This window comes from Crinia signifera, chromosome 3 (genome assembly GCF_055691185.1).
Source record: "Crinia signifera chromosome 3, ASM5569118v1, whole genome shotgun sequence".
Lineage (NCBI taxonomy): Eukaryota > Metazoa > Chordata > Amphibia > Anura > Myobatrachidae > Crinia > Crinia signifera.
The window spans coordinates 288,619,739-288,632,447 of NC_139219.1; positions in this window are offsets into that span (position 1 = coordinate 288,619,739).

Genomic DNA, 12,709 nt, shown 5'->3' on the forward strand with positions numbered 1-12,709 from the left:
TTCCCAAAAGATACAAATCCAAAACACTTGCATGAGTATGATAAGCCTTTAGGGGCTGATTCAGACCATGTCGCAAGCAGTGGGCCTGATCTCTCCACAGCCATCCCAGTGCCACGCAAATCTTGGCATACACAGCGCTGCACATGGGGAGGGTGGGAAATTAATTTGATAGTGAATTATTTTGAATGGATTCTGCCCTCTTCGCACGGCAGTGATGCCATTTGCAGCCGTGCACAAGGAAGAGATTTTTCTCTGGTAGGGAGAGGGGCTAAATGATTGCAGCCCTTCACTCAGATGTGAATCAGCCCCTTAGAACACTATGGGGGTCATTCTTATTACTTGCAATGAATTCGCCATTGTGAATCATCGCAGCAGTAGCCGCACTTGGTGGTGGCCAGAATTCTCACAAAAGTGCTTGCTGCCCCATAGGGTGCAAAATCCGTTTCAGTGATAATAATACATCGCACCCTTCAGAATTAATAGGATCGACCCCTTAGCCTATATAAATGTCTTGTTGCAAATGAAGATGCGACTGAGATGAGCACAACTCTAATTTGCCTATAATTGCTTAAACTTGACATACTGTATGCATTGCAACTCTGAATCAACCCACACAATGTGAGTGTTAAAGATACACTGCTGCCTGTCATCCATTTCTGATATTGTTGATATGTAGTTAAATGGTTAATCACTATGTGCTCTCTTTTAACCCAGTATTATTTTGTGAATGACATCACATAAGTTAGACTATCTAGACTATTGGTACAGGACTTTTTTACATTCCTCTATAAAAGAATGCTGTTTACATTCCTCTATAAAACTTTCTGCATGTGCACAAGTCTGTCACTGTGTTATTGGAGTGTCCCAGTGCTGTACAGCTGTATAGTACTTAGCCCAAAATATGTTGATACCTTATTGCATTGAATTCTGCATATCTTTTATCACTTGTAATATGCTGCTAGTCTTTTTCCACTACTGTACAGACATATAATGAAGTCTAGTGTGCATATATCAATGTGATAGTCAACATTGGGACAAGGACTGATGTGAATGACTGAAATATTCTATGTATAGCACTAAAATGTGTACACTAACCAACTGTTAGTAAATCAATAACAATTGTAGAAGAAAAGTTTAAACATTTAAATACATAAAATGCAGGGTCCAAAGTGAGTTACTAACATGTTCAATATTTCCTTTAACCATAGATAGAAACAGGTAAACTGCCTATATTACACAAGAAATATGTAACTACGGTCAGAGTTGTCCCTTCCCAATTTCAGTAACTGAGCCGAGGTCCAAGAAACTCTACTTCTACATCAGACACCAACTAATTGCAAGATCAAGCTCAATGTGATGCCAATTACCTTTATTCCCTTTTGCAGTCATTCCATTAGCAGCTCAGTGATTGACAGTGTAAGGTACCAGAAAGGTAGAGGAAGTATCATTGCTCCACTTTACCTCATCTACTCACTGGTCAGTCACCTCCAGCAATTACTGTAGGAATAAATGTAGGTGACTGGTGTCACACTGCACTCCCTCCTGCAATCACTGTTCTGAAGCAGTAAGTGAATAGAGGGAAACAGGACGAATTGGATGGGCAAAGGTAAGACAAGAGCCTTACGTCTAAAGGCAAAAGAACTGTGTCTTACAATTGACGAATTACGAATGACCTATGATGTCAGCTGCCCACCCCTGGAAGGCTTCCGCCAGCCTGCTTCTCCATGGGAACACCCAGCATTTTCATGAGGACTCCCATAAAACACTGGTGGTTCCCATGGTCCAGTGTTGTCTCCGCCTCCATCCCTCCCTCCGCCTCCGGCCCTCCTTACAACAAGCGGCCATGCGAGTGTGTAACTTAGCATAGCCGTTTGTTGCCAGGGTCTGCACATGGGAAAATACACACTTGCGCATAGGCAGACCCCTAAACATCAGAATGGGGACAAATTTGTCCTGTTCCGATTGTAATCGAATTAGGTTCCTATTGTGAGATACATGCTCCAAGATTTCTGTAGGTTTCTTGCATTGCAGTTAGTCTATACATAGAAAACTTGACTACTCTCATAGAACTGCTGTGAAACTCCCAAATATAAGGTGGTGCTTCCTGCTCTCTGGAAGGAAGCGGTACATCTGTCAGAATGAACTTAGGTCTACAGTCATTAGGTCGACCCCACTAGGTCGACTGGCAGGAAGGTCGACCTGACTTAAGGTCGACATGGGCCAAGGTAGACATGACTTAAGGTTGAATTTGCATAAAGGTCGACATGAGGAAGGTCGACTGGTCATAAGGTCGACATGGGTTTTTCACTGTTTTTTTTATCCGAATGTCGACAAAGTCGACATGGACACAGTTGGCAATGAGAATCGGACCCTCGCATCGCTCGCTTCGCTCGCAATGCTTCGGGCACGGTGCCTCGCTGCGCTCGGCACACTATTTTATTCTCCCACCACGCCCTAGTGGATGGTAGGGCATGAAATACCGCCTGTCGGCACATGTCGGCTCAAAAAACAGTGAAAAACCCATGTCGACCTTATGACCAGTCGACCTTCCTCATGTCGACCTTTATGCAAATTCGACCTTAAGTCATGTCGACCTTGGCCCATGTCGACCTTAAGTCAGGTCGACCTTCCTGCCAGTCGACCTAGTGGGGTCGACCTAATGACTGTAGACCGAAGTTCATTCTAATAGATGACCGCTTCCCCTCTGGAATAGTAGTTAAGTTACCTGGTCTAGAGATCCTGCTGCCCGTATCCGTCTGCTACTGCCCCATTTACCACTTTTGTTGATGGTCGGGCCGGCAGATTATGCAATTACCAGGGAATCATGTCATCATAACCAAGCTCCCTGCTTTACAGCGCTGTAATTGTGGTGGCCAAGATAATGAATCTCACTGTCCTGTCCCCCATTTCAGCGACCTATGCCATACAACCCCTTCAGCAGCTACAACCCCTTTTTGTTCTATACCTAGGTCTATAATTAAATCACATTTTTAACAATTAAAAAAAACCATGCTCTTGTTGGAAATTCATAATATGTAACTTAAATATTGTGTTAAGGTATGCTCCCTTTGTTGATTGGTAGTTGGCTGCACCACACTAACAGGACACAGTGTCAACCTTTTTTGTTTATAAGGTTCTTGTACTTGGTAGTCAGTCCCCCAAACACTGTAAAAAAAACAGGGTATTTACAGCCCTAAATGATAGAAATCACAACAATTTAATAAACAAAACCAATTGGCTGGAATTGTCACACTGTATACGTTCCTATTCTCCTTTTCAGTATTAATCACGTGACGTTTTTCAGTACATTTTCACCCTTGGCATGGGTGAAAACGGTTGCAAATTGGCCAAAACCACATGAATTTGCAGCAATTTTGCCAATATGTGCGGTTTTCGCCAATGCTGGATTTTTTTACCCAGTCAAAAAATCAGCACTGGGATTAAATAGGCGAATTCAAACATTTATTGAAAACCCACTTTATGTGATAGAAGGTTTTGAGAATCATAATAAAACTTCCACCTTTTTATTCAACTGTTCCTTTCTTCGATAATCAATCTTTTCTGCATCTTAAATCATGTGGAATAGCGGTTCCGGCATACAGTAACTTAACTATCCATGAAACTTGCTATAAGCTGAACACAGAAGATACCAACATATGACCTGTGTTCCACAGGTAACAATGGATACTGCAGTGCCCATTATTCACAAGGGCTATTTTATTCAAATCTCTTAGAGCTCATCCTCCGCCAACACCATACTCATTGTACCCATAAGCTACATATTGCAATTTTTGCCCTGGAACTGGATCTTCGGAGATCCTCCCCGGCAGATTGGAGTTTATAAATGCCTAGTACAAACATCTCCTTGACCACTGCAATAAGCAAGCATTGAAGGAGGTTTTAATGCGGGAAAGTCATCAGAAGACTGTATCTTATCAGATGTCCTGTCCCGCCCATGATAAATAGTCCTATTAATTAACTTGCCCTTGCTTTGAATAGTAGAGATAACATATGTTAATGAACATCAGAACATAAGCCCCTAATAATACAAGTTTTGGGAAAAAAGCTTTTTGCAAATATAACATTTCTGCAATGGAGGGGATGTCATGTTTACTAATGTCCTCTGGAATTTTCCCTTCATGCCTCTAGATGGATTTGAACATTTGTTCATTGATCGGTTTAACTTCCATAGCACATGTGCTGATTTGGTTAAAAGAAAATAGGAATTGTTTGGAGGGCAATTGAATTATGGTAGAAGACAATCAGCTCCCATACTCAGAGCAGAGTAATCTAGAGATGGATTGAAAGAATTACTAGCTGCGAGGCAGCTTTATTAGCGAACCCGGGGAGAAAATTGCATCGCCAGTGATTTAATGAACATGTTCTGTGCTGGAAGATAGTGGAGTATTTGAAGGTGCGACAAGCTCACCGGAAGGCGAAGTGATTTACAGAATTCCATAAGCTGGATATTGTAAACAAATGTCACTGCTCAGAGTAAATAGTCTCATTATTTTATTTCCAGAGATTAGTTCACCCACGGTGGATTTTAGTAGCTTCTAATTGGGCTTGGTTTTTGTTATTTAATTGGGAAATTTCACAAATGAAATATTCTCTGTGGGTCACTCACAACAAAATTCTTGATGTAGTTGGATTCAACAGTGTTTTTACGAGAAATGGAGTAATGTGGTGCTGCGGACGAGGGTTAAGGGGAACAATTTTGTGACAGATCTCTCCTGAGATTTCCTCTTAATAGCTCATTTCAGCTAATTGTGTTGAGTCCTGTCTCTTGTATGTGTAGTACAATTTTACCACCAGCTCAAAGATGACAGAAAACTCTTATAGTGCGAGGCATAACCTTAATGGCCACTTCAGCAGTAACATATAAATGAACGTCAAATGAGGTGTATTGTGGACAATATTCATACAAATACACATTTGCTAATGGGATAGTACGTTACAGGGCTGTTGGAGGGCGGTAATGGACTCTGGCCCCTCCCCCCCCACACACACGTGTTGTCCTTACACCACACTGATGGACAGGATGCCGGGACCAAGATAAACTGAGCACCCAGGGTGTCCAGAGTAGTAGAAAGTCTGACCGGACGCAGGTACTTTTCAGGGGGCGTGGCCTAATCGAGGGAGGGATGGTCATGCACCCTTTACCCTACCGATAAATCCTTTTCTCGTAGTCCATATGGGATACTGGGTTGTATATTATGGGGATAGAGATCCTCCGCAGGAGAGACAGGCACATTAAAGCTTTCAGTGTAGGTGCACTGGCTCCTCCCCTCTATCTCCCTCCACTAGTCAGTTAATGAAAAACTGTGCCGAAGGAGAGCTATGTGAGGAGGTATGTGAACAATAACGTGGTGAGATTCTCACAGCACACCCAAACCTCCCAGTATCCCATATGGACTACGAGAAAAGGATTTACCAGTAGGTACCCAAAATCCTATTTTCTCTACCGTCCAATGGGATACTGGGTTGTATTCTATGGGGAGGTCCCAAAGCTACCAGAACGGGTGAGAACGGGCGGAGTCTGCTGTAGAACCGCTTGTCCGAACTGGGAATCCTCCCTGGCCAGAGTGTCAAATCTGTAAAAGTTTACAAACGTGTTACTCCCTGACCAAGTTGCGGCCCTGCACAGCTGCAGGGCCGAGACCCCTCGGGCAGCCGCCCAAGAAGTCCCAACAGATCTGGTGGAATGGGCCTTCAACGCTGGAGGAAGGGTCAACCCAGCCAATGCATAGGACTGTTGTATCGTGCATCGAATCCAATGGGCTATGGTCCTTGTAGATGCAGGAGAGCCCTTCTTTTGCGCATCATACAACCCAAACAAACTATCCGACTTCCGGATTCTAGCTGTACGTTTAACATACGCCTTGAGGGTATGTACCACATCCAAATTGAGAGGTATATCAGGATGTACCGCGCTGGAAGGAACCACAATAGGTTGGTTCAGGTGGAATGCGGACACAACCTTTGGCAGAAACTGCGGCCTGGTCCTGAGCTCTGCCCTATACTCGTGGAATACCAGGTAAGGGCTTTTACAAGACAATGCCCCAAGCTCAGACACCCGCCTGGCTGAGGCTAAGGCCAGCAGGACAACAGTCTTCCAAGTAAGATGTTTTAACTCCGATTGTTCCAAGGGAACGAACCAAGAGGACTTGAGGAAGGTGAGAACCACATCCAAGTCCCACGGCGCGGTGGGTGGTACAAAGGGAGGCTGAATCCTCAGCACCCCTTGCAGGAAGGTGTGGACCTCCGGCAACAGCGCCAGTTTCTTCTGAAAAAATACTGACAGAGCCTAGATCTGTACCTTCAAGGACCCCAACCGGAGGCCCAAGTCCAAACCGGCTTGAAGGAATCTTAACAGATTGTTAAGACGAAATACCGCTGGTGGCAAAGCATTTCTCTCACACCAGGCTATGTACTTCTTCCATATCACATGGTAGTGAGAAGCCGTGACTGGTTTCCTGGCACGCGTCATGGTTGTAATCACAGAGGGATGTAGGCCCTTGAGGCCTAATATCTGCCGCTCAACCTCCAGGCCGTTAAACGCAGCTGCGCTAAGTCCTGAAAGACAAACGGTCCCTGGAGGAGAAGATCTTTTCTTAGAGGAAGACGCCACGGGTCTTCTACCTGCATGGCCTGAATGTCCCCGTACCAGGCCCTTCGAGGCCAGTCTGGAGCCACTAGAATGGCTTCTACTCTCTGGTGTCTAATCCTTTTTAGCACCCGTGCCAGCAACGGGAGCGGTGGGAACTGGTACACCAGCTGAAAGTCCCACGTCCAAGTCAGGGCATCCACTGCTGCCGCCCCTGGATCCCTGGTCCGGGCACAGTACCTGTCCAGCTTGCGGTTCAACCGTGAGGCCATAAGGTATGTATGCATATTTTTGGTGAATTCATATCCATACGCATAGCAGTAGCAGTTTTATTGACAGGAAGCCATCGTTAGGGGCAGAAAATATGGCATTTTCTGGGTGAGTTTGACAAACGCAGGCGTACCATGTCGTTTTGGGGTTGGTTTCTGACGTCCATAAATAACACTGACACATCGCTGTGTGCTGGGCGATCTTGCTGAGCGTTCTGAGCAATCTTGCATCACTCAAAACGCTCAGCAACTGGCTACGTGTTTAGGCCTGGTACAGAAAAAATGCCTCAATATTTCAGCTTTTGTGGCTGAATCTGTGAATGCGTCACTACTTGTGCTAAAATCCACCTGACACTGCATCACATCTGTTTGTCAAAAATAATTGCTCATTTTACATAGACTGACATGAAGGCTTTCAGAAAGTTAGGTGGATATTTTCTCCTCCTTCCTTGGGCGAACGTGATTCCAAGGGTATAGGCTCAAAATAGTAGATATACAGAGACAGAAGAGATGAGTGAATCAAGTCATCCAATCACCAATAAAATCTCAGTGTTTTCGTTCTGTTTTACTGACCTGTATAACAGGCCCTATGAGCCCATAAAGGTATCTTTGTTATACACCAGACACTCTGGTGTAGGCTCACCTTCTGGCAGTGCCCTATGTGCATACAAAGGTTTCTTTGGCTTCTGAGTCCTCTGGATGTTAAGAATGCCACTCCAAATGGTTCCACAGGTAATAATACACAGTTTTATTGCAGAGTCCATCCAAACAATAAAATACAGTAAAAAAGTTTAAAAAAAGTTATCCAGGTGCCGCTTCACTTAACTTCTTGTTCCAGCATCCACTTGCCCGGGTACAGAGGTGGATGCAGGTCCCAAATAGATAACAAAAGGGTACCTTGAAAAAGGACCAGTTAGGTCCGAAATGCGTCGGTGCTGTGGAGGAGGTTTTTCCAGTGCCTTGAAGCTTTTTCTTCTTCACCCTTTTGTTCATGCTGTACATGCAGGTGCCCCTTCAGGGCTTGGAGCCCAGAGGCAGGTAACTCGATTGCCTCTGAGAGTTATGCCCCTGTTTTTTGTATGGACAATGTTATTATAATATTGGATGTAAGATATTTACACAGGTTTTTGTTTTCTCCCTTTAATTTCAGGTGTAGAATACACAGTATATGCCACTTTTTATTAGCTACTTCATAAACCTAGTAAGGTATTATATATAGACATAAATCTGATACATTGCATTCTCCTGAACAACAAGAATAACAAATGATTCCAAAAGACATATTAAGTCCAAACCGACTTCTTCTCACTATTAATATTAAACATTTCATCTACCCAGAGACTAGGTCATAACAGTCCCTCGAGATTTATCATAAAGAAGCTGTTACTGAAATCCATTTGTGGGTAATTTCATGTTTTCAAAATACGCACTGAATATTGATATGTATCATTCCAAAGCATTTGGACAATAGCATTGGTACAAAAGTAAGAAGGTCACAACAAAAACAGTTTGGAATTTTTCATGTTAACAAGAAACAATATGAATTATTTTGACTGAAAACAGCTACATCCCTTTGTCCTACAGTACCTGGCATCGCTCATCACAGTTTTACTCTTTTACATCGCTATTAGTGCTAGCTTCTTGACTTAATTCCAATTGTATGGAGAACCAGAAAATACAGGGAGGTCATTCAGGTGGAGTTGGATTTGCACTGCTGCTTCCGCGGTTTTCTAAACAGAGCCCATTGCTGCCCTCTCCGCGCCTTCTGAGCAGCCAGGGACGCCGACAAGTCAGAAGGTAACAGGTAAAATTAGAGGCATTGCCAATTCAGGAAGGCATGACCAGACTGCACCATTAAAAAAAAAAAAAAACATTTTGCGGCCGTGTGTAAGCCGGTGGGGTACCGTACGAGTCCCGCAAGCAAGGAGAAAAAGAGGACAGGCTGCCGCTGTAGCTGCCTCTCTCTCTCTCTAGCTCAGTACACAGCACTGAGCAAAGTGTGCTGGGATGGAGAGAGAGGCTGCCTGGGAAAGAGTACCCACTCCCCTCCCCACTCTCAGGTTAGAGTGAGCACTGTGAACAGCAGCCAGCTGTCAATCACTAACACTCTTTTGCCTTCTTGCTTCTTGTTGTATGAAGGAATGGGTCCTTCGCATGGCACAAAATACTGTACATTGGAACTTTCTGCATGATATTGCAGGTGTACTGTAACTGCACCTAAACGACCCCAAGTATCAGAGCTCCGGGTAGCTTAGTGCAGTTGTTTTATGCATCAAAAAACAATAATTCTGTGGCCCTAGGGTCACACAAAAGCGCTGGTATGAAATCTGGGGGTAATGGTTTTTCTTTTAGCTTTTAGCCAAGCTGCAGCCTCCTATCAGAGGAATTGTGTACCTCTAGTATCAAAGGACAAAGATTTGGTATCCAGCTCAAAGCTGGTACACCTAGGTGGCGCTGCTTAACCAAAAAACATTAAGATACCAATATTTGTGATATCACTAATTTATAAAAATCATAATCCATTTATATGATATAATAAAAACAAATAACACACAATACATACAACATATAACACAGAAAAATGGTGAGGCTGAGTATATTTTTATATACTGAGGCTATTTTATAGTGAATGTTCGATATATATCAGAGGCATTGTATAGTTACCACTCCCAGTGTCTATTTTGCTATAGGGTTCCTTGCAGAGATCTGGATGATGTTTTAGAATGGACTTCCTCCCTTTATCTGAGCCAATAATGATTTGTAATCCTTTTTAGGATGGTCCACCTTACTGTGAAGGGACCGGCTCCAGGTGGTGACAGTCCAAATTTCAGTTCTTGGTCTCCTGCACCAGACCCTTTGTAACGGATAGTGGATACTATAATCTGCGGCACTGGGCGGTGTTTTTCGGGCTATAACGGGCTCCCAATTCACGTTTCTCTACCTTTTCAGTTTTTCGGTGGCTTCATCAGCTGGATGCCCCCATAGTGTCTGCCTCTGCTATTTAAGCGGTGTCCGTTCGCGTTTATAAAAAAACGATGGAGGAATTTAGGGAGCTCTCTCACGCTGGACCACTGGTCCAGCGTGAGAGAGCTCCCTAAATTCCTCCATCGTTTTTTATAAACGCGAACGGACACTGCTTAAATACCGCTTAAATACTGCTTAAATAGCAGAGGCAGACGCTATGGGGGCATCCAGCTAATGAAGCCGTCGAAGTACTGAAAAGGCGGAGAAACGCGTATTGGGAGCCCGTTATAGCCCGGAAAACACTGTGCCGCAGATTATAGCATCCATTATCCATTACAAATGGTCTGGTGCAGGAAACCAAGGACTAAAATTTGGACTGTCACCACCTGGAGCCGGTCCCTTCACATTATTGGCTCAGATAAAGGGAGGAAGTCCGATCTAAAACATCATCCAGATCTCTGCAAGGAACCCTATAACAAAATAGACACTGGGACTGGCCTCTGATATATATCGAACATTCACTATAAAATAGCCTCGGTATATAAAAATATACTCATCCTCGCCATTTCTCTGTGTTATATGTTGTATGTCTTGTGTGTTATTTGTTTTTATTATATCGTATAAATGGATTATGCTTTTTAATAAATTAGTGATATCACAAATATTGTTATCTTAATGTTTTTTGGTTAAGCAGCGCCACCTAGGTGTACCAGCTTTGAGCTGGATACCAAATCTTTGTCGTTTCATTCATCAGGTAGCTTAGTGCAGGTGTGTCATGCACCAGGTAGCTTACTACAGATGTGTCATGCACCAGGTAGCTTAGTGTGGGTGTGTCACACATCAGGTAGCTTAGTGCGGGTGTGTCATGCATCAGGCAGCTTAGTGTGGGTGTGTCATGCACCAGGAAGCTTAGTGCAGGTGTGTCATGCTCCAGGTAGCTTAGTGCAGGTGTGTCATGTATCAGGTAGCTTAGTGCAGGTGTGTCACGCATCAGGTATATCAGTGCAGGTGTGTCATGCATCATGTAGATCAGTGCAGGTGTGTCAAGTATCATGTAGCTTAGTGCAGGTGTGTCATGCATCATGTAGATCAGTGCAGGTGTGTCATGTATCAGGTAGGTTAGTGCGGGTGTGTCAAGTATCATGTAGCTTAGTGCAGGTGTGTCACGTATCAGGTATATCAGTGCAGGTGTGTCATGCATCAGGTAGGTTAGTGCGGGTGTGTCAAGTATCATGTAGCTTAGTGCAGGTGTGTCAAGTATCATGTAGCTTAGTGCAGGTGTGTCATGCATCATGTAGATCAGTGCAGGTGTGTCATGTATCAGGTAGGTTAGTGCGGGTGTGTCAAGTATCATGTAGCTTAGTGCAGGTGTGTCACGTATCAGGTAGATCAGTGCAGGTGTGTCACGCATCAGGTTACTTAGTACCGGTGTGTCATGTATTAGTAGCTTAGTGCGGGTGTGTCACGCATCAGGTAGATCAGTGCTGGTGTGTCATTCATCATGTAGCTTAGTGGAGGTGTGTCATGCACCATGTAGCTTAGTGCGGGTGTGTCACACATCAGGTAGCTTAGTGCAGGTAACTCAGGTCATTCAGCATGTAGCTTAGTGCAGGTGTTTCACGCATCAAGTAGCTTAGTGCGGGTGTATCACACATCAGGTAGCTTAGTGCAGGTGAGTCATGCACCAGGTAGCTTAGTGCAGGGGTGTTATGCATCAGGTAGCTTAGTGCAGGTGTGTCATGAACCAGGTAGCTTAGTGCAGGTGTGTCATACATCAGGTATCTTAGTGCACGTGTGTCATGCATCAGGTAGCTAAGTACAGGTGTGCCATGCACCAGGTAGCTTACTGCAGGTGTGTCGTGCATCAGGTAGCTTAGTACAGGTGTGTCATGCATCCGGTAGTTAAGTTCATGTGTGCCATGCACCAGGTAGCTTAGTGCAGGTGTGTCATGCATCAGGTAGCTTAGTGCAGGTGTGTCATTCTCCAGGTAGCTTAGTGCAGGTGTGCCATGCACCAGGTAGATTAGGGCAGGTGTGTCATGCATCAGGTAGCTTAGTGCAGGTGTGTCATTCTCCAGGTAGCTTAGTGCAGGTGTGTCATGCACCAGGTAGATTAGGGCAGGTGTGTCATGCATCAGGTAGCTTAGTGCGGGTTTGTAATGCATCAGGTAGCTTAGTGCAGGTGTGTCATGCATCAGGTAGCTTAGTGCGGGTTTGTAATGCATCAGGTAGCTTAGTGCAGGTGTGTCATGCATCAGGCAGCTTAGTGCAGGTGTGCCATGCATCAAGTAGCTTAGTGCATTTGTGTCATGCATCAGGTAGCTTAGTGCAGGTGTGTCATGCATCAGGCAGCTTAGTGCAGGTGTGTCATGCATCAGGTAGCTTAGTGCAGGTGTGTCATGCATCAGGTATCTTAGTGCAGGTGTGTCATGTATCAGGTATCTTAGTGCAGGTGTGTCATGTATCAGGTAGCTTATTGCAGGTGTGTCATGCATCGGGTAGCTAATTATAGGTGTGTCATGCATCAGGCAGCTTAGTGCAGGTGTGTCATGCATCAGGTTGCTTAGTGCAGGTGTGTCATGCATCAGGCAGCTTAGTGCAGGTGTGTCATGCATCAGGTTGCTTAGTGCAGGTGTGTCACGCATCAGGTAGCTTAGTGCAGGTGTGTCATGCATCAGGCAGCTTAGTGCAGGGGTGCCATGCATCAGGTAGCTAAGTACAGGTGTGTCATGCACCAGGTAGCTTAGTGCAGGTGTGTCGTGCATCAGGTAGCTTAGTACAGGTGTGTCATGCATCCGGTAGCTAAGTTCATGTTTGCCATGCACCAGGTAGCTTAGTGCAGGTGTGTCATGCATCAGGTAGCTTAGTG